Source organism: Mesoplodon mirus (genome assembly GCF_964341445.2).
Source record: "Mesoplodon mirus genome assembly, chromosome: 1".
NCBI lineage: Eukaryota > Metazoa > Chordata > Mammalia > Artiodactyla > Ziphiidae > Mesoplodon > Mesoplodon mirus.
Genome location: NC_138976.1, coordinates 13,290,287 through 13,311,019, shown reverse-complemented (window position 1 = coordinate 13,311,019; position 20,733 = coordinate 13,290,287). Strand labels below are relative to the sequence as shown.

At 49.6% G+C, this 20,733-nt stretch overlaps 1 protein-coding gene across 2 annotated transcripts in view; it reads right to left on the bottom strand.

Moving 5' to 3' along the window:
• Positions 1-12,152, bottom strand: part of GGTA1 (glycoprotein alpha-galactosyltransferase 1 (inactive)) — a 52,752-nt gene extending 40,600 nt beyond the window's left edge. The window contains exon 1 of one of the 2 annotated variants that reach the window (XM_082625478.1): positions 12,128-12,152. The gene's annotated coding sequence lies outside the window, so the exon portion shown is untranslated. The remainder of the gene's footprint in view (positions 1-12,127) is intronic. The other variant, XM_082625479.1, reaches the window with a different exon arrangement.
• Between the last annotated feature and the right edge of the window lie 8,581 nt (positions 12,153-20,733).

Genomic DNA, 20,733 nt, shown 5'->3' with positions numbered 1-20,733 from the left:
TAGACAGAGAGCCTGGGCAGAGCCCGATTTGGGAGCTGCCAGCGTCAGGCAAGAGCAGGCAGGTCTGCTGTGCGCTGAGGGAGGGGAGCATTGAGAACAGAGCAGGGCAGCCTTAACGGACACCTCCCTGAAACCTGGGGGACAGAGCAGAGAGGCAGGAGGAGAGCCAGGCGCAAAAGTTGTCTACGATGCTGGAAGCGAGAGAGTGGCATGGACACATATACACTACCAAACGTAAAACAGACAGCTAGTGGGAAGCAGCCGTGTAGCACAGGGAGATCAGCTCGGTGCTTTGTGACCACCTAGAGGGGTGGGATAGGGAGGGTGGGAGGGAGACGCAAGAGGGAGGGGATATGGGGATATATGTATATGTATAGCTGATTCACTTTGTTGTACAGCAGAAACTAACACACCATTGTAAAGCAATTATGCTCCAATAAAGATGTTAAAAAAAAAAAAAAAAAGAAGCTGGGGGCTTCCCTGGTGGCGCAGTGGTTGAGAGTCCGCCTGCCGATGCAGGCGACATGGGTTCGTGCCCCGGTCCGGGAGGATCCCACATGCAACGGAGCGGCTGGGCCCGTGAGCCATGGCCGCTGAGCCTGCGCGTCCGGAGCCTGTGCTCCGCAGCGGGAGAGGCCACAGCAGTGAGAGGCCCGCTACCGCAAAAAAAAAAAAAAAAAAAAAAAAATGCTGGGATTAGCCCCATCTGAATTCTCAGCTCAACTCAGCCCGCTGACACTCCTCTGGCTGCCTCTGGCCTCACTTGCCCCCGGAAGAGGGAAGGCTGTGGAGGGACGGTTGTGTTCCCCGGGCAAGGGTGCTGCTGCCTGAGAATCCCAAGGAGTGGGTTTGCCAGGCAAATGAGGGGTGGCAACAGACAGAGATCCTGTCACCTGCTGTGCCTCCAACTCTGAGCAACTCCCTGTGTGTGCCTCGCTGTTTCCCACCCTCCTCCCAATCAGATGAAAAGGTGGGGCTGCTGTCTCAGACTCTGCATCGCATGCCTGCCAGCTCTGGGGGCTCACGGCACCCCTCATGCCCAGCCACAGGCTCTCAGCGAATGACCCCCCCCAGAGGAGCAGTTGGTGCGTTCAGAGCATGTGATGAGGCTCCAGAAACCAGAGTCAGAGGGGAGATCACAGCCTTTGGGTGGAGGGAGGGCACCCTGGGGAGGGGGCCGGGAGCCCGAGCCAACAGGCGTGATGAATCCAAAGCTCTACCTGGTTCCCATCAGAACAGCTGAGCAGTCAAGGTCTAAAGAAGACTCCTTCCCCCTCAGCCAAAATGGGAGGCCCTGGAACCAGCAAGGGGCCGTTTCATGTGGGAGGAAGTGAAAGTTTTCAGGGACCTCTAAAAACTTTTCTCCCTCCTAGAAGGAGATCCCCCCTCTCAAGGGGCCAGCTCCCAGTCGCAGCCTGTTGCCCCCGTTTGCTCCCCTGGCTGGCCGACAGCACAGTCTTCCAGGTGACATGAACAGTGACATAAACAAGTCACTCTCATCCAAAGGAGTTCAAGTCCCTCAGGCTTTGACGCCAGTGGTAATCTGTCAGCTTGCCTCTCCCGGTGTCCTGCTAGCCCAGCCTCCCGCCTAAAGGTGGTCACACCATTTACAGCATCCATGCCGGACAGCCTCTGCCTGAAGCCTTCTAGTGAGGGGGAACTCACCACCCACCCGAGTCGTCTGGTTCATCTCTGGACTTTTCTGATTGTAAGACACATCTTTTCAGTGTGGAACTGAGCTCTGCTTCCCAGAATGTTATTATTAATAATAAGGACTGGGCTTCCCTGGTGGCGCAGTGGTTGAGAGTCCGCCTGCCAATGCAGGGGACACGGGTTCGTGCCCCGGTCCGGGAAGATCCCACATGCCGCGGAGCGGCTGGGCCCGTGAGCCATGGCCGCTGAGCCTGCGCGTCCAGAGCCTGTGCTCTGCAACGGGAGAGGCCACAACAGTGAGAGGCCCGCGTACCAAAAAAAAAAGGACTGCCTTTCATTTACGTACACCATCTCATTTAATCCTTTCTACAATCACTAATGAGCCCTCCATTCCCCAGACAGGGAATCTGAGGCTCAGAGGTTGAGTAACACAGACCAGCAGATAGCAGAACCAATAAGTTCTACCTGTCTGTGTAGCCTTGCCTTTCCCATTCACCCTAACGGCTCCTCAGAGATAGGACCCTTGGCTCTTTCCTCTCCAAGCAAAACATCATCTTCCCTGGCACACTTCAGGAAAGCCGTGCCCACAAGCATTTATTCCATCAGTAAACACTTGGAGGACATTTACTCAGTCCTGGGACTGCTGGGACTGGGGTGGGCACAGAATGAATCACATCCACTGCCTGCACTTGTCAAGCCCAGGTCTGGTGAGAGGGACATGTGTGCCCACAAATGCCAAGTGCTCTCTGTGGACCTCAGCTACTGCCGTTGTGTTAACCAGGCTGGTGCTGGCACAGAGCCGGGGCTGCATAGGTGTCCCCTGGCGGAAGTCACTGCTCCTCTCTACCCCTTGTCTTGTTCTTCTGTTTTGTTTTACCATCCTCCTGTTTTTGACATCTGGGCTTTGCCTTTTCACAGCAACCTTTCCTGGTGTGGGTAGTTTCTCAGAGCCTGTAAAATCAAGGTGCTTTCCCTAGGACAGTTCTGATTTATGCTTGTCGTGGATCAGTTTTCAGGTCAATGTTTTAGTGCCCCCTTTCACTCTTAAAGGTGTGCAGGTCTGGGCGATAAATCGTAGGGTCACTCTATGTAAAAACTGTTCAATAAAATAAAGAGGGTTCAACGATGTCCCCTCGGACCCTCTAGGATGCAGAGCTTGTGTTTACTATCAACCGGTGCCTTAGGATACCCGCTTCAGCAGCCAGACTCTTTTCTGAGGCCGCTTGTGGTACAAGAGGTGGTACAAACCCAGTCCCTCCAGACGCATTTCTGCCCCCACCCCCAACTTGTCCCCCTTAGTGCCTGCGGCTGGGATCATCTCAGCTCACCCTGCTTCCCCTGTGTAGGCTAGGAGGTATTAAGAGTCTAAGAATTTACTGAAAAATCCTGAGGTTGTTTTTGCCTCGGGCTTCTTTTTTTTCCCCTCCACTAGATTTTTTTCTTGTAATAAGTTGAGCCTAAAAGGCCTTCCAAGAAATAATCTCTAATGATGACGTTCTAGGAACCTAAAGTGGGAAGCTAAAAAACAACAGCAGCTACAAAACCAAAAAACAATCTCTTAATGGAGCCCACAATGGAGATGACTTTTTCTCTGCCTGTTCTTGGGATGAGCCAGTCCTGAGTTCAAATTCCAGCCCCGCTCCCTACTTTCTTGCTGTGTGGCCCTGGAAATGTCACTTCACATTCTGAGCCTTGGTTTACTCATCTGTAAAATAGGGATAATTCCTTACTCCTTGAGTTGTTGAAAGGATGAACAATAACATCTGTAAAGTTCCTGGTACCTCATAGGCACTTAGGAAAAGGCAACTTGTATTATTATCACTGGTTCCTAAGAGACAAGCACTGTCCCTACCTCATCACAGCAGCAGGAGGCCGTAGAGCATAGAGGTTAGAGCCTGCACTTGAGTGAGCCCGGTCTGGGCATTGACTAAGTGTGTGGCCTTGGGTGAGTCACTTGACCTCCTGGGACTTGATTTCTCTCCTCTGTAAAACGAGAATAACAATGTCTCTCTTAGACCATCTTAAATGAGATAGTGCACATCAAGTGCTCGGCATAAGGCCTGATGTTGGAGCAAGTGCCCAATAGATGGTAGCTACTCAATTCCTAATGATGATTATTCCAGAACTCTCCACCTCACAGGCTCCAGTACCACCTGCTCTGTGTCAAACAAGGACTTGTCCTCATGTCCTAAAAACAACCAGCTCTTCCTTTGCACGGGGCATTTAGGAGGCCTCCTGCTCGCTGAAGCCTCTGACACAGCCCGTGAGGCAGGATGGGTCCCTGCATACAGAGGGAGTCTGGTGACTTGCCCAAGGTGGGAAGCTGGGTTTGGGTAGAGCCCAGAATTTCTTCAACCTCCTCCTGTCCCAAAGGAAGTCTGCAAATCACTGATTCAGAGTTGAAGGGAATGATGTGCTCGTTGGTTCATTCATTCATTAAGCAAGTATTTATTTAATGTCAACCTTGGCAACCTACCAAGTGCTAGGCACTGTCCAGGCTGCTAGGTCGACAAGGATTAGCCGATATGGCCTCCCTCTCACAGAGCTCCGTGTAGTGGGAAGTGGAGCTAAGAATCCAACTCTCATGCCACCATATACATCCTGCAACCGCGGTGAGTGTCCTGTGACAGCAATGAGTCACCCCCTTACTCTAGGCTCCACGGACTTCTGGCGGACTCAGAGAGCAGCCTCACCTGCCTCTTCGCCCACGTGGCTACAGGAACACCCCCGCCACCCAGGGTCACTCTCCTTTCAGGCCTGGCCTCAGTCTTCTGAGCTGCTTCATTTTCTAGATGAGAAAACGGAGGCACCAAGGCAGGGAAATAACTTATGCAGGGCTCCTCAGCAATGAAGTGAGGAGGCTGGGGCTAGTACCCAGGTGGCCGGCATCTCTCCAGGACAAGGACGAGAAGCCTCCTAACAAAGCACAGGAAATCAAGAACTCAGGGAGGGGCTGAGGGCTGCAGTCGATAGTCTTCTCCCAGAGTTTCCTTATTTATGCCCAAGAAAACCCCAAAAGCCTCTGCCAGGGATGGCCATGTCTCTGTCCTTCCCTCCCCCTTCCACCCTCACTGCCCTTGAAAGATTTTGGATGCCACGATGGGACACAGAAATGCAGCTGGGAAAAGGTGAGCATCGTAGGGAAAAGGTGAGCACCGTGTGTGGACTGGAGACAAGTGAGGCACCCAATTCAGAAGGAACATCCCTCTCATAAACATCAAATAGCTCAGAAATGGAGGGAGAACGCCTAAATATGTGCGACACTTACAAAACGTCATATGGGTCTGTGATGAAGAATGTGGTTTGCGAACCCCAGTTCAATACCATTGCCTCTGCCTTCCCTGTGCGTTTAGCACCTGGAGCTCCCAGCAGGTATCACCTGCCCTCTTCAGGGCCGCTGCCTTCTTCACTGAGCTTCTGCTTTTTATTCCCCCAGAGAGGCTGGCAGCTGCATGTGCCTTTTTGTTCTGCTTAGCACTTGGGGCTAAGAAGTGCCTTTGGGGTTTTTTCTCTCTGGGTGTGGTTTCCTAGCACTCACAAAGAAGAGCCTACAGCCCACTCTGTTTGTGCCATCTGCCTGGTTGTCTCAGCTTGCAGAGTTGACCTAGCAGCTAAACAAAGAAACGAGTGGCCCACCTGGGGTATTCATTAACGCTGTTCTACTAAATAGTTCCTGCTCTCCACCTTCATGGTAGGCTTTCATTTCCTGGTCCCCTTGTGGTTGAGTAGGGCCATGTGACTAGTCTGATCAATAAGATGTGAGATGGCCCAAGCATTTAACTGCCAGTGGAAGACCCTCTAGGGCTCTCTTTCTCAGTGCCATGAAGTACATTCAAGGAGGTAACTGTTCCATCAGCCCGATTCCTTGAATGAGGAACACAGCCCCAAGCTGACCCAAGATGCTCATATTAACTAGAGTAAGAAATAAACCTTTAGGGAATTCCCTGGCGGTCCAGTGGTTGGAACTCTGTGCTCTCACTGCTGAGGGCCCAGGTTCAATCTCTGGTTGGGGAACTAAGATCCCACAAGCTGGGAGGCACAGCCAAAAAAAAAAAAAAAGACAAACCACCTTTATGGGTTTGGCCCCTAAGATTCAAGGGTTGTTTGTTACTGCAGCGTACCGTACTCCATCCTGACTAATACACTGCCCATCTCACACAGAGTAGGATATTCTCTAGGTATTAGTCTGCCCTCTTCCCTATAAAAATCTTTACCCGGGCTTCCCTGGTGGCGCAGTGGTTGAGAGTCCGCCTGCCGATGCAGGGGACACAGATTCGTGCCCCGGTCTGGTAAGATCCCACATGCCGCGGAGTGGCTGGGCCCGTGAGTCATGGCCGCTGAGCCTGCGCGTCCGGAGGCTGTGCTCCGCAACGGGAGAGGCCACAACAGTGAGAGGCCCGCATACCGCAAAAAAAAAAAAAAAATCTTTACCCTCCTCTTCAATGAGAGCCTTGCATAAACAAAGGAAAATGAAGTGGAGGCAAGAGCATCTCTCCAGTGTCCTGTAGAAATTTTTTCCTCCTTAGGTTTCAAAGATGGCTGAAGATTCAGCTACATTTGAAAGGAATGAGAAGGAAGTTCAGCGGGTTGTCTTCTGTGGCTTCCCTTTCCTATGAGATAAGGAAGCTAGGTCACTCATGAGAACGTCCTGCAGGCTTGCAATGTGACAGCCACCCAGGTTAGGAGCAGATGCCTTGGGCACTGGGAGAGGACACTGACCAGGAATGAGAACATAGGGTGTCAAGCAGCTCTGCAACCCTGCTGGGCTTGTAACCAAGCGAGCCACACCAGCCCAAGGACAGTGGCAGGGACGGCAACTGGCTGGATTCCTCCCCAGTTAGGGGCTGTCTGGCCGGGGTAGGCGGCAGTGAGGGTGGCTAGAAAGACAAGGAGGGCATGTGGTTCAAGGCAATGAAGGATGTGTGATTTAACTGGTTGATCACGGGAGGGAAGGAGGTGGCGCTCACAGCATCCCTGTAGATTCTACTGGTATTCCCAGGGAGGATAACCAAGGCTCAGAAAGGTGATATCTCTTGCTCAAGCTAAGGATCAGAGCCAGAACTAATCCAAGTCTGGCTGACACAAAAGCTTAGCCACCACCCAGTGCTCTTTCAGCCGGAAGACATTTCACTCCCTCTGAGCTCCCCTTAGCCCCTGATCAGGCTTCTTTTCTGCACCTTTACTTCTACCTTTAATTACTTACATATAATTATATATATCCCAGTCCAGGCTGTGAGTTTCTGAAGAGCAGGAATCTGTACCTTATATAATAATAATAATAACAACAGCAACAAAGCAGGAACAGCAGCATATGCTACTATTTCTTGAATGTTGAGCTGGGTTCTAAGCACTTTACACTCATTATTCAATTCTCACTAAGCTCTCTGAGAGACAGGTACTGGAATCATCCCCATTTTACAGATGAGGAAGCATCTCAGTTTGGTTGAGCTGAAAATCAATCCCTAATATTAATATTGGGTTGGCCAAAAAGTTCGTATGGGTTTGCGGTAAGATGGTATGGAAAAACTTTTTGGCCAACCCAATATTTTAATAACTACTGTTCAATTTGAGTCATTCTCTCTATAATCGTATTCATTTTATTTTTCACATTTAAAACATTCCCAGAAGGAGTCTATAGGCTCCCCCAGATGCCAAAGGAGTCCATAAAGGAGCACAATAAAGGTTAAGAACCCCTGCAGAGGCAGATGCCAGGATTCCAGAGGCTGGGTTCTGTCCCACACTGTCCCATAGAACCCAGAGTTCCTGGCTGGGATGGGGTAAGGAACCCTATATCATCTTCATGCAACAGTGGGGAGTGAATAGAAGTTACTTTATCCCATCCCCACAGCATACATACATACATAACATAACTACTTTGATTTCAGCAGTGTGAGCCTGTGTACAACATTCATCATAATAAACAAGGCATCTGTTTCCCCAATTTAAAAAAAACTATTTTTAGCATCCCGCGTGCTAATTAGAAAAGCAGCAGTTGTTGATCACAAATTAGGACAACAGGAGGGCTTTGTAGCAGCCACCTCTGGATAGAATGCTGGCTGGCCCTACCCCCAGACAGTCCCTATTAGATTTGCTTTCTTAGCTTCTGAGCACTGGCTTGGTCCAAGCAGCACTCACATAATATCCCACACTGTATATGTTGAAGTTTTATACTTTATAAAACTTTTTGAAACTAGAATTTACTTAATTCCAGGCATCCAAACACGTACACTTGAATCACAAGCAAGGCAGAGCTCTCTGGATTTCTGAAAACCAGGGCTATTATAGGAGTCAGGGATAAGGTAGTGGGGCCAGTGCTCTCTGCCCAGAGCAGATGGCTAGTTGCCCTCCTGGCCAGCTGGCCAGGTCTGAGTGCTGAGCCTCAGGACACCCGGGTGGCAGTCTAGCACTGCCCCCATGGGCTGTATGACCTTCCATAAACTGCAGGCTCCATCTGGGCCTCGGTTTTCTTACCCTCCAAATATGGGTCTGTACTAGATCCAAGTCCAGCCAATAAACAATAACAAAGCACCCACTCTATGCCTGGTACTGTGGGGAATGCAGAGATTATACAGACTCCCTAAGGAGCTGACGTTCTAGTCAGGGAGCCAGGCCTGGAAGCAATTAACTATTATGCACGACAGAAAGAAGTGTGAGTGGCTGAGTGGGGATGGAGGCCCCGTGTTGTGTTCTGGGGCCACAGAGGAAGGACTAAGCCATGGTGTACGGGCTGTGTAGCAAGGCTTCAAAGAGGAAGAGGCTACATTTGAACTGGGCCTCAGAGGGTGAGTAGGAGTCTGGTGGGTGGGGAAGGGCACTTGGGTCGAAGAGCCAGCATCTGCAAAGGCAGGGGCTGGAAGGGGAAGACCCCCAGTGGAGCGCAGTGTGCACTGTGGAGCTGGGTTTCCAGTCCTGGTCTCTCCATACATCTACTGCTTTGGAGTCTGGAAGGAAGGGTCCTGGGAACCTGTTTGTTTTTTTTTTTTTTTTTTTTTGCGGTACGCGGGCCTCTCACCGCTGTGGCCTCTCCCGTTGCGGAGCACAGGCTCCGGACGCGCAGGCTCAGCGGCCATGACTTACGGGCCCAGCTGCTCCGCGGCATGTGGGATCCTCCCGGACTGGGGCACGAACCCGTGTCCCCTGCATCGGCAGGCGGACTCTCAACCACTGCGCCACCAGGGAAGCCCCCGGAACCTGTATTTCTAACAAGCTCCCTAAGTGATACTGACATGCATGCCAGCAGGTGTTAAGGGTTGAGAAAAAATATGAATGAATGAATGAATTAAAAAATGAACTTGACCTCAGCCAAGTCCCTTCCTCTCTCAAGATGCCTACCCTTTGTTCAAATAAAGGTGCTGGATCAGCCTGGTGGTTTTCAAACTGTGTTCCAAAAAAACCCCAGAATCTCCCAAAGTCCCTCAGAGACAGAGAGGAGCTGGAGAGGCTGAGAGAACAGGACTCTGAGCCCCACCCACCCTCCTCTAGATCATCTCTCCTTTTATCTCTTTGCTGTTTTGTTTGTAGTAAAGGTTCCTTGGCTTCAAAGAACTTTTAAAACCACTGAATTGGATGATCCCCAAGAATTCCCAAGGAGAAATTAAAAAATTTCTTGAGGGCAGCAACGTATCTTTGGTGAGTATTTCTTGAACAAGTACGAACAGAACATAAGGCTGTTTTATCAGAAGCAAGTTATTTATTTTATCATTGTATTTTAAAATCTTTTGCTGTGGCCCAGACATCAATGAGTGGAGAAAAAGGAAATGTGGTATAACAACCCAGTGGAATATTATGCAACCTTTAAAAAACGTTGTTGAGGAATAGTTGATACAATGGAAAATGAAGTGAGAAAATCAGATACAAAATTGCACAGAGACCATGATTTACACTATGGATCTTACACATCAGAATTACTGGACATGTAGGGGAGCTCCTCAAAAAATTAAACACAGAGTTACCATATGACTCAGCAGTCCTACTTCTGGTTATACACCCAAAAGAACTGAAAGCAGGGACTCAAAGAGATACCTGTACACCGACGTTCAAGCAGCATTATTCACAATAGCCAAAAGGATGGAAACGACTCAAATGTCCATCCATGAGTGAATGGATAAACAAATGTGGTCTAGACACACAGTGGAATGTTATTTGGCCTTAAAAAGGGATGAAATTCTGACACATGCTTCAACATGGACAAAACTTGAAAACATTATGCTAAGTGAAATAAGCCAGACACAAAAGGACAAATATTGTATGATTTTACTTAGATGAGGTACCTAGAGTAGTTGAATTCATAGAGACAGAAAGTAGAATAGCAGTTACCAGGGGCTGCAAGGAGTGGGAATTGGGAAATTATTTGCTTAATTGGTTTGAGATGATGGAAAAGTTCTGGAGATAGACACTGGTGATGGTTGTCCAACTTGTAAATGTACTTAGTGCTACTGAATTGTACAATCAAAAAGTGTTAAAATGGTTTATGTTCTATTTTACCACAAAAACAAAACCTAGCTTCATGTGGTAAAAGCGGTGAATTCTGCGTGGTGAGATTGTGGCAAAGTGATCACTTTATTCTTTCCACTTCTCTGCATTTTTCAAATGTGCTACAATGAGAATACGTTATTTTTAAAACCCAAAAAGCAGGGGCTTCCCTGGCAGTCCAGTGGTTAAGACTCCATGCTTCCACTGCAGGGGGGACGGGTTCGATCCCTGGCGGAACCCTGCCCGGGGAACTAAGATCCTGCATGCCGAGCAGTGTGGCCCCCATAAAAAACCAAAAACAAAAAAAACAAAGCCAGATGAAGAGCAATTTAATTAAATAAAACTAGTGGTTCTCTGGTACTTTCCCAAGATGCACTGTTGTCTTTTATGTAAATGTAAGCAATACTTTCTGTACTTAATAAAAGCAGCCAAGTTCAAGGATGCCATCTGAAGAATACACCAAGCTGCTCAGTCAAAATAAACGACAGGCAGAGCAGTCCCCCTTTCTAAGGCTAGTTGTTCTTGTCTATATTTAAATAAATTTCAAATAAAAAAGGAACCAAAACAAATCCTCTAACGAGCCTCCCAAGAAGCTGTCTGGCTTGGAAAAGCTCAAACTGCAAACTGAAGAGAGAAAGAAAAATGGGGAACAGCTGGTGTTTTTTTAGGACACTAACTCACTGCAGCTGGGAAAGTGACTTTGTCAGTGGATTTCTATCCCTTCTGTTTCTGGAAAACGTTCTCGTGTAGAATGAATTCAGAATCCAGGAGAGGCTCACCATCTGCATCACTGCAAATCCACTTCCTCCAGCACCTTTCACCCCAGATAAATGTCGAACAAAGATATAAAGACTATTGGTTTGAAGGACAGCCAATGTGTCTGCCGGCCAGGGTGCCCTCTGCCCTAGGTCGCGTGGGTCCACCTTCCTGGTGCCTGGGCCCTCTGCTCCGGGCTGGCTCAAGGGCAGACAGACCAGAAGGTAGCCTCCAAGATGAGCAGGCTGGGGCTACCCCTGGAGTGGCCCTTCCCTGGCTATGTGACCTTAGGCAGTGTCCTTTAGAGATTCAGTGTCCTTCCCTAGCCAATAGGCAGAACCCTTGCAGGGTTGCTAGGAGGGTTAAACAGTGCTGCTTGTGTGGAGTGTCTGCTGAGATGCTGGATGCATAACAGGTGCTCCCAAGCTTCCTCCTTTATTTCCTATAAGTTCACTGTCCAAGACACGTATGTGTCTTGGTGGGGCATTGGTACCATATGTGATTAATGCTGACTAGTGGATTATAGGATTACAGTCAAATGATGGGGCGGAGAGAGGCTCCTTCAGATCTGGGGCCCAGGGCCAGCCCTGGAGGAGACATGGGAGGGGAACCAGCAATCCCGCTGTCCTGGGTCTCCCTCCCACATTGACTGGCCAGCACAGAGCCCTTTCACAAGAAGTCTGTGTGGGATCCACAGAGCAGGTAGGTGGGCTCCATATTACAAATGGAGAAACAGGGGCTCAAAGAGGCTAACTGTCTTAGTCAAGGTCCCACAGTTCGTAAACAGCCAGTCTGAGGGTTTTCTAAAATTCCCTTGGCGTGAAGGCAGAGGGGGGTGGGTCCCAGTACTTTCAGCTCTGCCACTGACTCACTTGTTTAGTTAGTTGTTTATCTTCTGTCTCTTTCCTTTAAAAAAGTTTTAAAGAACTTGGGGGTGGGGGAAGAGAAAGATTCTCTGGGGCACTAAGCTAGATCGGTCTCCAATCTCTGGGCTTCGGTTTTTTCATTTATAAAATGAGGCACTTCCTGCCTCGGGACCTTTGCACGTGCTCTTCCCGCTGCCTGGGACACCTTTTCCCACCCCCCTCACACCCGTCTACCCCCTCCCTCCGTGTCCTTTAGGTCTCAGCTCCAATGTCACTTCCTAAGGGAAGAGTCTTATTCTCCTTGTAGCTTCCTGTTCTCTTCCTTGAGGGCAGTGAACACTCTTTGGACAAATATGCAAGATTGTTTGATTAATACCCACCTCCCCACCAGATGGAAAGTTCTTTGCTAATCAGCATCAGGCTGAGAGGTGGCATTCAATGGTATTTGTTGTACGTTGATTCAAAAAACCAGTTCTCCTCAGGGCTCTGCCAGCAGCCAGCTCTAGGATCTTAAGAAAGTGCTCTAAAAAGAGGGGATATATGTATTATATATGTATAACTGAGTCACTTTGTGTACAGCAGAAACACAACATTGTAAATCAACTATAATTCAATAAAAAATAATTTAAAAAATTATATTTGATTGCCCAAAAAGTTCATTCGTGTTTTTCTGTAAGATGTTATGGAAAAACCCAAATGAACCTTTTGGCCAACCCAATAGTTTCTTAAGTGGCCCAAATTTTCAACAATAAAGTAATTATTAAATATATTATGAAACCATTTATACAATAAAGCATTACACAGTTAAAAAAAAAAAAAAAGGAAGTACTCTTCCATCCCCACCCACCTCCACCCCAGTCTCAGGTTCTCACCTAAGCAACCTGGAGAGGTGAACTGGGGCACCGACTAAATAGATCTCTGCCAGCTCAGCTCACACATTCTATGATTGCGTTGTCTCAAAAAGAAAAAACAAAACAAAACAAAAAAAACTAAGCCAAACCAAAAACCAAAAGCCAGCGTGATTCCAGCATCCTCTATGACCTAGGCCAGGTTCCTACATCTGGGGGGCCTCAGTGTCCCTATCGACAAAATGAAGCATTTAGGCAAAATCTTCCAGCTCTTTCTACCTCCAGCTATTCTAATTCCCAAAAGGAAGGCCCCGCCCTCCCCTTGCCCTTCACCATGGACTCTACCTCAATCCAGGCTCACAAACAGGAAATGTGACATCCAGGAGCGGATGGGCCGCTTGTTTCTCTACAGCATGGGGGGCTGGCGGGGGAGCAAAGAGTCTCTGAACTTTTCCAACTAACGCCGGGACTCCATGCCCGAGACCTTTCTCAAGCAGTGTAGGCAGAGGGCGCTGTTGGGGTCTGGCTGGGCCTCCCATGCCCTTCCGGCCCCCACGTAACCACAGGGGGCCCCCCCGCAGCACAGAACCAGCAGATGAGCCTTCTTGGCGATGTTACCTTGTAATTGTTACTCTGATGCTTGACCCAAGGTGGTAAAACCTCAGGACAGAGCCCAAGGTGGCGTGTAGGACTCCTGGGCTCCAGCGCAGGCCCTGTGTGACCTTAGGGAAGTCCCCACCCCTCTCTGGGCCTGGGTTTCCCCATCCAGTTGAGTGAGAGGGCTGGATTGGGGGCTATGCCAGCTCCCTGCTTGCTCTGACATCTTCTTTATGAAGGCAGTACGCGGCCCTGATGAAGGGTCCCATCATCTCACCCGTACCTGAGTCCCAGATCTCTCCCCTACCATGTGGCCCTGGGAAATCGCTAAATCTTTCTGTGCTTCCTTGCCTCATTTATAAAAAAACAGGTTTCTGGGTGATGAAAAGGCAGGGCTCCTGTAAAGCTACTAGAACAGCGTCTGGAGTAAGTGCTCAGGAAGCGTGAGTTGTTCCTGTTTGATGGTATCTCTGGTTTCTGAATCGCTCCTCTTCCCAGTGTGCTGACTGTAGAAGGGGCAGGCAGAACCCAGACAGCCCTACTTGCCCGGCAGTGGCAGTCCACGTCCAAGCCCCATCCCTCAGGGAAAGCCAATCTGAGTCTCAGTGTGAGCCACGCACCGTAGGAAAAGGGAACTATGCAGGGAAAGGCAGATGCCTGTCCAAAGCAGATGCATTGGGGGCATCGGCTGCTCCCTGGGGCTGCTGGGCACCAGAGAAGATCTCCAGCTGCACCCAGAGTCAGTAGTAGAGGGAGGGTCCCCGCCCATCTCCACCTTGCCCTGGAGGGGGACGACCTTGTGGAGGAGGGCAATGAGATGCAGAAGAAGATGCGGCTTCTGCCCGGAGCCTCCCAGGGAAGAGGAGGCTGGATTCAGTCATCTCAGCCTCAAGGGGAACAGGGAACAGAGAAGGGATGAGGATGATTCCCTCAGACAGCGCTGGTGGCCTCTCCCCTGGGGACATGGAGGTGTGGGCCTCACCATCTCCCTCCACTCCTCAGGGACCCAGGGAGGGTCCTGAACCCCGCCTGGCCTCAGTGTTCTCACCTGCAAAGGGAGGAGACTCCAACACCTGTTTCCACCAGCTGCTGTGAGTCTCAAAGTGGGGCTGCTGACAGATGCTGTTTGTTCCTCCACGAGGAGGGACAGAAATTGAGAGTAATTGACGTTTATGGTATTTTACCAAAGGGCCGGTCCACGGCAGACCAGAAATAAAGGAAGAAAGAAAGGACCGGTCTTTTACCTCACTGTCCTAAGATGTAAAGCATGATGCAGGAGACACGTAGGGTCCCTGTTCTGCCTCCCTCCTAGGGCTGCCCCACTTGGCTCCAGCGGGCTCTGTGTTCCAGGTGGAGCTGTGGGCGCCCATCCTGCTGGAACGACTCACCCAGGCAGACTTCTCTCCTTCACCCTAGAGCATTTCACCCAGCTGCAAATGCCACAGGCCTCAAAATATCTGCTGCCCCTGAACAGGCAGGCCCTGGCTCTCTCTCTGCACAGCCCAGAAGGCTGGGCTGGATGGGGCCAGTCATGGCAGCTCAAGGCAAGCCATGGTGCACTCAGTGCTGAAAGCCATCCTCGGAGGAAAAGAATAAAACCAACGGTCCTAACAACCAGTGCACTGGCTTTTACCCTTGAGGCTGCTCAGTTGAGAATCCCTGTTTGGCTGCACTGTGGGGAAGGGACGCCTTTATCAGGTACAGAGACTTTTTATACCTGAAGGGAACCCTAGAGGTCTCTGCTCAAACTCTTTTCTTTTACAGATGAAGAGGCTCAAGGAAACATGCACCGTTTTGGGATTAATATATACACACTGCTGTATGTAAAACAGATAACTGACAAGGACCTGCTGAATAGCACAGGGAACTACATGCAATATCTTTCAACAACTTATAAGGAAAAAAACCATATATATATATGAATCACTTTGCTGTACACCTGAAACTAACACAATTGTAAATCAACTCTATTTCAATTAAAAAAAAAAAAGATGCACTTCATAGCAGAGGCAGGATTTGAACCCTCAAAGGGTCCTAGCCCTGCCTCTGCTTGAGCAGTTGATCCATGGTTACTGAGGGTCAACTACACGCACGCAGTGTTCTAAGCACTGGGGATTTGGCGACGAACCACCCAGGAAGGTCTTCTGTTCTCACAGAGCTCACATTCTAGTTGGTAAACAAATACACAAAATCAATAATTATAATTAACAAGTCATTAAAGACATAATTTCAGGTGGGGAAAAGGGTAATAAAGCCAATAAAAAGGCTGGCATGTTAGAGACTGCCTGAGGGTAGGGGAAGCTGCTGTTTGGGGGGATGGCCTATTTTCACTGGGTCCTCTGGAGTCCCCAAGGACCTCCCAAGCCAGTAGCATCCTGGAGCTGGCTCATGCTGGCTTGCAAGAGCCAGCTGTTAAATTTTTAGGAACTTGGCGAGCAAGTTGTTAAACACAGCCATTATTAAAAATTAAATTCTATAAACTCACAACTAAGTGAATTACAGTAAGATCAAAGGTAATCATCAGGGCTTCCCTGGTGGCGCACTGATTGAGAGTCTGCCTGCCGATGCAGGGGACACGGGTTCATGCCTCAGTCTGGGAAGATCCCATATGCCGCGGAGCAGCTGGACCCATGAGCCATGGCGGCTGAGCCTGCGCGTCCAGAGCCTGTGGTCCGCAACAGGAGAGGCCACAACAGTGAGAAGCCCGCATACCGCAAAAAAAAAAAAAAAAAAGGAATCAAAACTCATCACTTCGGGCCTCCCTGGTGGCGCAGTGGTTGAGAGTCCGCCTGCCGATGCAGGGGATACGGGTTCGTGCCCCGGTCTGGGAGGATCCCATATGCCGCGGAGCGGCTGGGCCCGTGAGCCATGGCCGCTGGGCCTGCGCATCCGGAGCCTGTGCTCCGCAACGGGAGAGGCCACAACAGTGAGAGGCCCGCGTACCGCAAAAAGAAAAAAAAAAAAAAAAAAAAAAAAAACACAAACAAACAAACAAACAAAAAAAACTCATCACTTCCTAATTGTTTTACTACATGCTATACCCTTGAGGTTATTTACATCTGCTGTATCTAGACATAGTGGAAAATACAGCAGCATGCTCCCAGCCCCTCCAGTGGTAGCTTGAAACTGGTCACAGTGGAAATATCTATACTATGGGAATTGGCAAATACCATGTAGTATCAGGGCTTTCTTTTTTTTTTTTTTTGGCCTGGCCGTGCGGCTTGCAGGGATCTTCGTTCCCTGATAAGGGATCAAACCTGTGCCCCCTGCAGTGGAAGCGTAGAGTCCTAACCACTCGACCACCAGGGAAGTCCCTGGGCTTTCATTTTTCAAAGAGCTGGTCATGAAACATTTACTAGCATACCATGGCCTTCAGCTCTAATCCAGGCCTTCTGTGTTTGTGGGAGTCTGTTTTTCTGGGGAGAGTGTATGGTGGTGCAGCCCAACCCTCCTGGGGCTGTGTGTGAGAGCGGTGGCTACAGTCCTATGGCCGTGAACTTCCCTCTTCCTTTTTTAAGGCTTCCACAGCGAGGAAGCGAGTCTGGGATCTCTAAACAGATCTGTCAATTCCTGTAAAAGAACTGCTCTCTTCAACAGTATTTAATGAGGGTCTGTAAGATGGTGATTCATTCACTCCTCTGGTTTATTTTTGATAAGTTAAATCCTATCCTAAGTATACTGGGGAGGTAAACATTTAAAGGAACACCCTGCAGAGAATCTGTTTGTGTAAATGTGTGTGGTCACTTCTGAATTCCTCTAGATTTTCGTACGTTGGGTTTCTTCCTTCGAGAACATAACTGTTCTGATAACGGCGGAGTGAAGTTACTATTACTTCTACCAATAATAATGATAACAGTAGCTGCCATTGACTAGCACCATGTCAGGCACTAGACACATAGGTTATCTCTTAAATCCACACCAACCCATTTTACACATGAGAATGTTGAGGTTCAGGGGTTCAATAACTTGACTAAGGCCAGGCTGCCCCTCTGGAAGTTCCCCAGAACACTTTTCCCTCCCATAGCTGTGGTCCTGTGACTCTCCTTAGACCTGCAGGATTCTGTGACACTACTGGACCCCCTATCTCTGGTGACTTTGGAGGATTTTGTGACTTCTCAGCTTAGCGTCAGGAACCCTCTTCCACCACCAGAGCAGAACGAACCAAACACTCCCCCTGGTCATTCATCTGCACCTGGAATGCAGGAGAGTGACCCAGGCCTGGTCAGCTTTGCGTCCTCAAGAAGTAGCGCCAAGGTTCAGATGCCAGTGAAATGTTACAGCAGCTCCAGTGGCAGCAAAAGTGACAATTAGCTCCTGTTGGGAGACCCTAACTGTGCTGTCTGTTGTCCAACCTCTACTGGTTCTACGCAGCTTGCCTTTCCAGCTTCCCCAGGGATACTGTGAGCAATAACAAAAAATTCTTCCAATGTGTGCCTCCTCCGCCCCAGCGAGCTATAATCTCCCTCGGCTGCTTGCAGCCATGACTTCTGACCGGTACCTCTTCTCAGGTGCTTCTTAATATACCAGCCGCAAACATTTACTAAGCCTTTTCATGCCAGGGAATGAATTCCTAAGCACTCAGTTTGCACATGAGACTATGAATTCCCCCTTCCTCTGCACAGCTCTGGTTAACATATGAAAATAGAGTTCGCAATAAAAATACCAACCTACAAACCACCATCGATCAACCGAGAGCAAATCCAGACCCAGTCCCTGCTCTCCAGGAGCCATATTCCCCTTAGAGGAAACCCCGCCCTTGATTTTGCAAAGTGTCTTGTCGTTCCCCACAGATGCCAGGCAAGTTCCTCTCGGAGACAGCTGGCCGGCCACTTGAGGACTCGTGGTTTCCCTGACGGAGGAGAAAGGACAGCTGCGCTTCTGCATGCAGATGCTACCAAACACAACCTCACCCCGCTGGGCAGCTGACCCATTGCCCCAGGCTCGCTCCCTCCTCGGTGTCGCTTCAGACACCAGGGCCATCTGGATTCTGGAACAGCCAGGGGGAAGATCAGGATGATTGCTTCTCAGAGCCTCTTCCCCGTGCGTGCCTGAAATACTCTTCCCTCTTCAGCCTCTATCTCCTGCAGGCTGCAGTTTGAAGGTCACTTCCTCAGGGAAGCCCTTCCTGACTACTTGCCCCGACAGCTACAGGCCCCTGTGACCCTCCACCCTGTACTTCTCCTTCTTGGCTCTCTCTGTGCACTTGGCTGTTTAATGACTGTCTCCCAAGCTAAATTCTACCTCTGCACGGGCAGGGATTGTACCTCTCTATTCACTGCTAATCTCAGGTGTCTAGCAGGGCACGTAGCAGACGCTCAATAAATTCTGGATGCTTTAACAATGAGTGAATGAAGTTCTGGCAGCTCAGTGAATGTTGAATGAATATATGATTCAAAGCATGAGTCTTGGCAAGAGGTGTATCTTTTAGAACCACAGTTCCTGGTACCCAAACTCACAAATGGGGGCTCAAAACTTGATCCCTCTGCCCAAAGCAGCTGCTTCTCCCTTGCACATTTTTAGTTTGAATGTTCATTTCCTGTTGGTTTGGACTTGTCTGCGTTTTGTTTAACAGCAGATATTGCTCAGAGAGAAGTTTGCCAGATCATATAGCCTTGTATCATTTTGTTGACAGAGAAAATGAGGCTCCGACAGCTCCTGGGGCTGGCAGCACCAGCTTCAGTGGGGCAAGACGAGCTCACCTTCAGCCCAAAGCTCTTTTTAGTGTCCCTCCCACCCCCCATATGGGGCCAAGTCCAGGGCACGTGAAGCAAGTCTACAGAAGATAAGAACACCCAGACTGGGACGGAGTTTGAAACTTTTATTAAGAACTAATCATGGGCATCCCTGGTGGTGCAGTGGTTGAGAGTCCGCCTGCCGATGCAGGGGACACGGGTCCGCGCCCCGGTCCGGGAAGATCCCACATGCTGCGGAGTGGCTGGGCCCGTGAGCCATGGCCGCTGAGCCTGCGCGTCCGGAGCTTGTGCTCCACAACGGGAGAGGCCACAACAGTGAGAGGCCCGCGTACCGCAAAAAAAAAAAAAAAAAAAAAAAGAGCTAATCATAAGGGACTTCCCTGGTGGTCCAGACTCCGCGCTCCCAATGCAGGGGGCCCGGGTTCGATCCCTGGTCGGGGAACTAGATCCCACACGCATGCCGCAGCTAAGAGTTCGCACGCCGCAACTAAGAGTCTGCATGCCACAACTAAAACCCGGCACAGCCAAATAAATAAATAAATAAAACTAATTACAAGACCTTACCTCTCTCTCTCCAACCTCTTCCAGCTGCTACTTTTCACTCTCTCTGGCTAATTTCGGGCTGAGTCAGGCAGGAGCCCTCAGCTGGGCTGGGCATGGATCTGTGGCCCAGCACCCTGGCCCCCCTTCAGAATCACCTTCACTCCCCCTGCCCACAGCCCACCAGAGTCTCCAAGCCAAACTAGGTGTGGAGTCAAGACTGGGCTTTCATGCCTTAGTTCTGCTACTTCGTTCTTGAGAGACTTTGGCCAAAAGATCAAAACTCTAAGCCTCAGTTTCCCCACATGTAAAATGGGGGAAATAATTCCTGCTTTGCCGACTTCACAGGGCTTCTGTGAGCCTCAAGCAAGGTGGATATACGATCTCACTTGTCTAACTGTCCACTAGTGTAGGGACCTCTAGTGAGAACAACTCTACAGTATTTTTCCGTTCCCTCCAGGGTCTTGCGATCAACCCATAACCAGCCGACCTCTTCCAGGGCCCAATCCTCTATCCATCCTCTCAGCCATGCAACCCTCTTGACCACATGCTTCTAGAAATCCTTTCTCCCTCTGCCTTCCCAGATGTGCTCCTTCTGTCTCAGACCACTCACTCTCCAGTTAGGACCTGGCCCAAGCAGCAGCTCCATGCTTTCTCCTGCCCTCCACATCTGCCCACCCCACACGGCCTGAGACAGGCACTGCAGGAAGGACAGGCCCTACACCAGCTCCCCGGAGAACGCCTGGGTTCGGTTTCCCCTGGGACACAAAACGTAAGCACACTGCCTCGGGTCTCCACCCTGCTGCCCTCGCCGCCTCTCCTTTAGGAGACTCTGTTTGGCAATAAAGCCAGAGCCCAAGTCCTGGCAAGAGCCGCAGCCTGACCGTAGGCAGCTGAGGTCTGTGGCCTCCACACCAGTGTTGAGACAAGGTGAGCAGATTAGTTCCTTGGCTGGAGATTTCAATGACATATTTTTACTTCCCCTTTTTAGAACTGCAAGGACTTTTATTTATTTATTTATTTAGATTTTTTTTTTGACGTGGACCATTTTCAAAGTCTTTATTGAATTTGTTACAATATTGCTTCTTTTTTTTTTTCTTCTTCTTCTTATTGCTTCTGTTTTTTGTTTTGGTTTTTTGGCCGTGAGGCATGTGGGATCTTAGCTCCCCGACCAGGGATCGAACCCGCACCCCCTGCATTGGAAGGCAAAGTCTTAACCACTGGACTGCCAGGGAAGTCCCTGCAAGGACTTTTGTAAATAATTCTGAGTTAAGTATACTAAATGATGACCCCTTTGCCTTCAGTCCG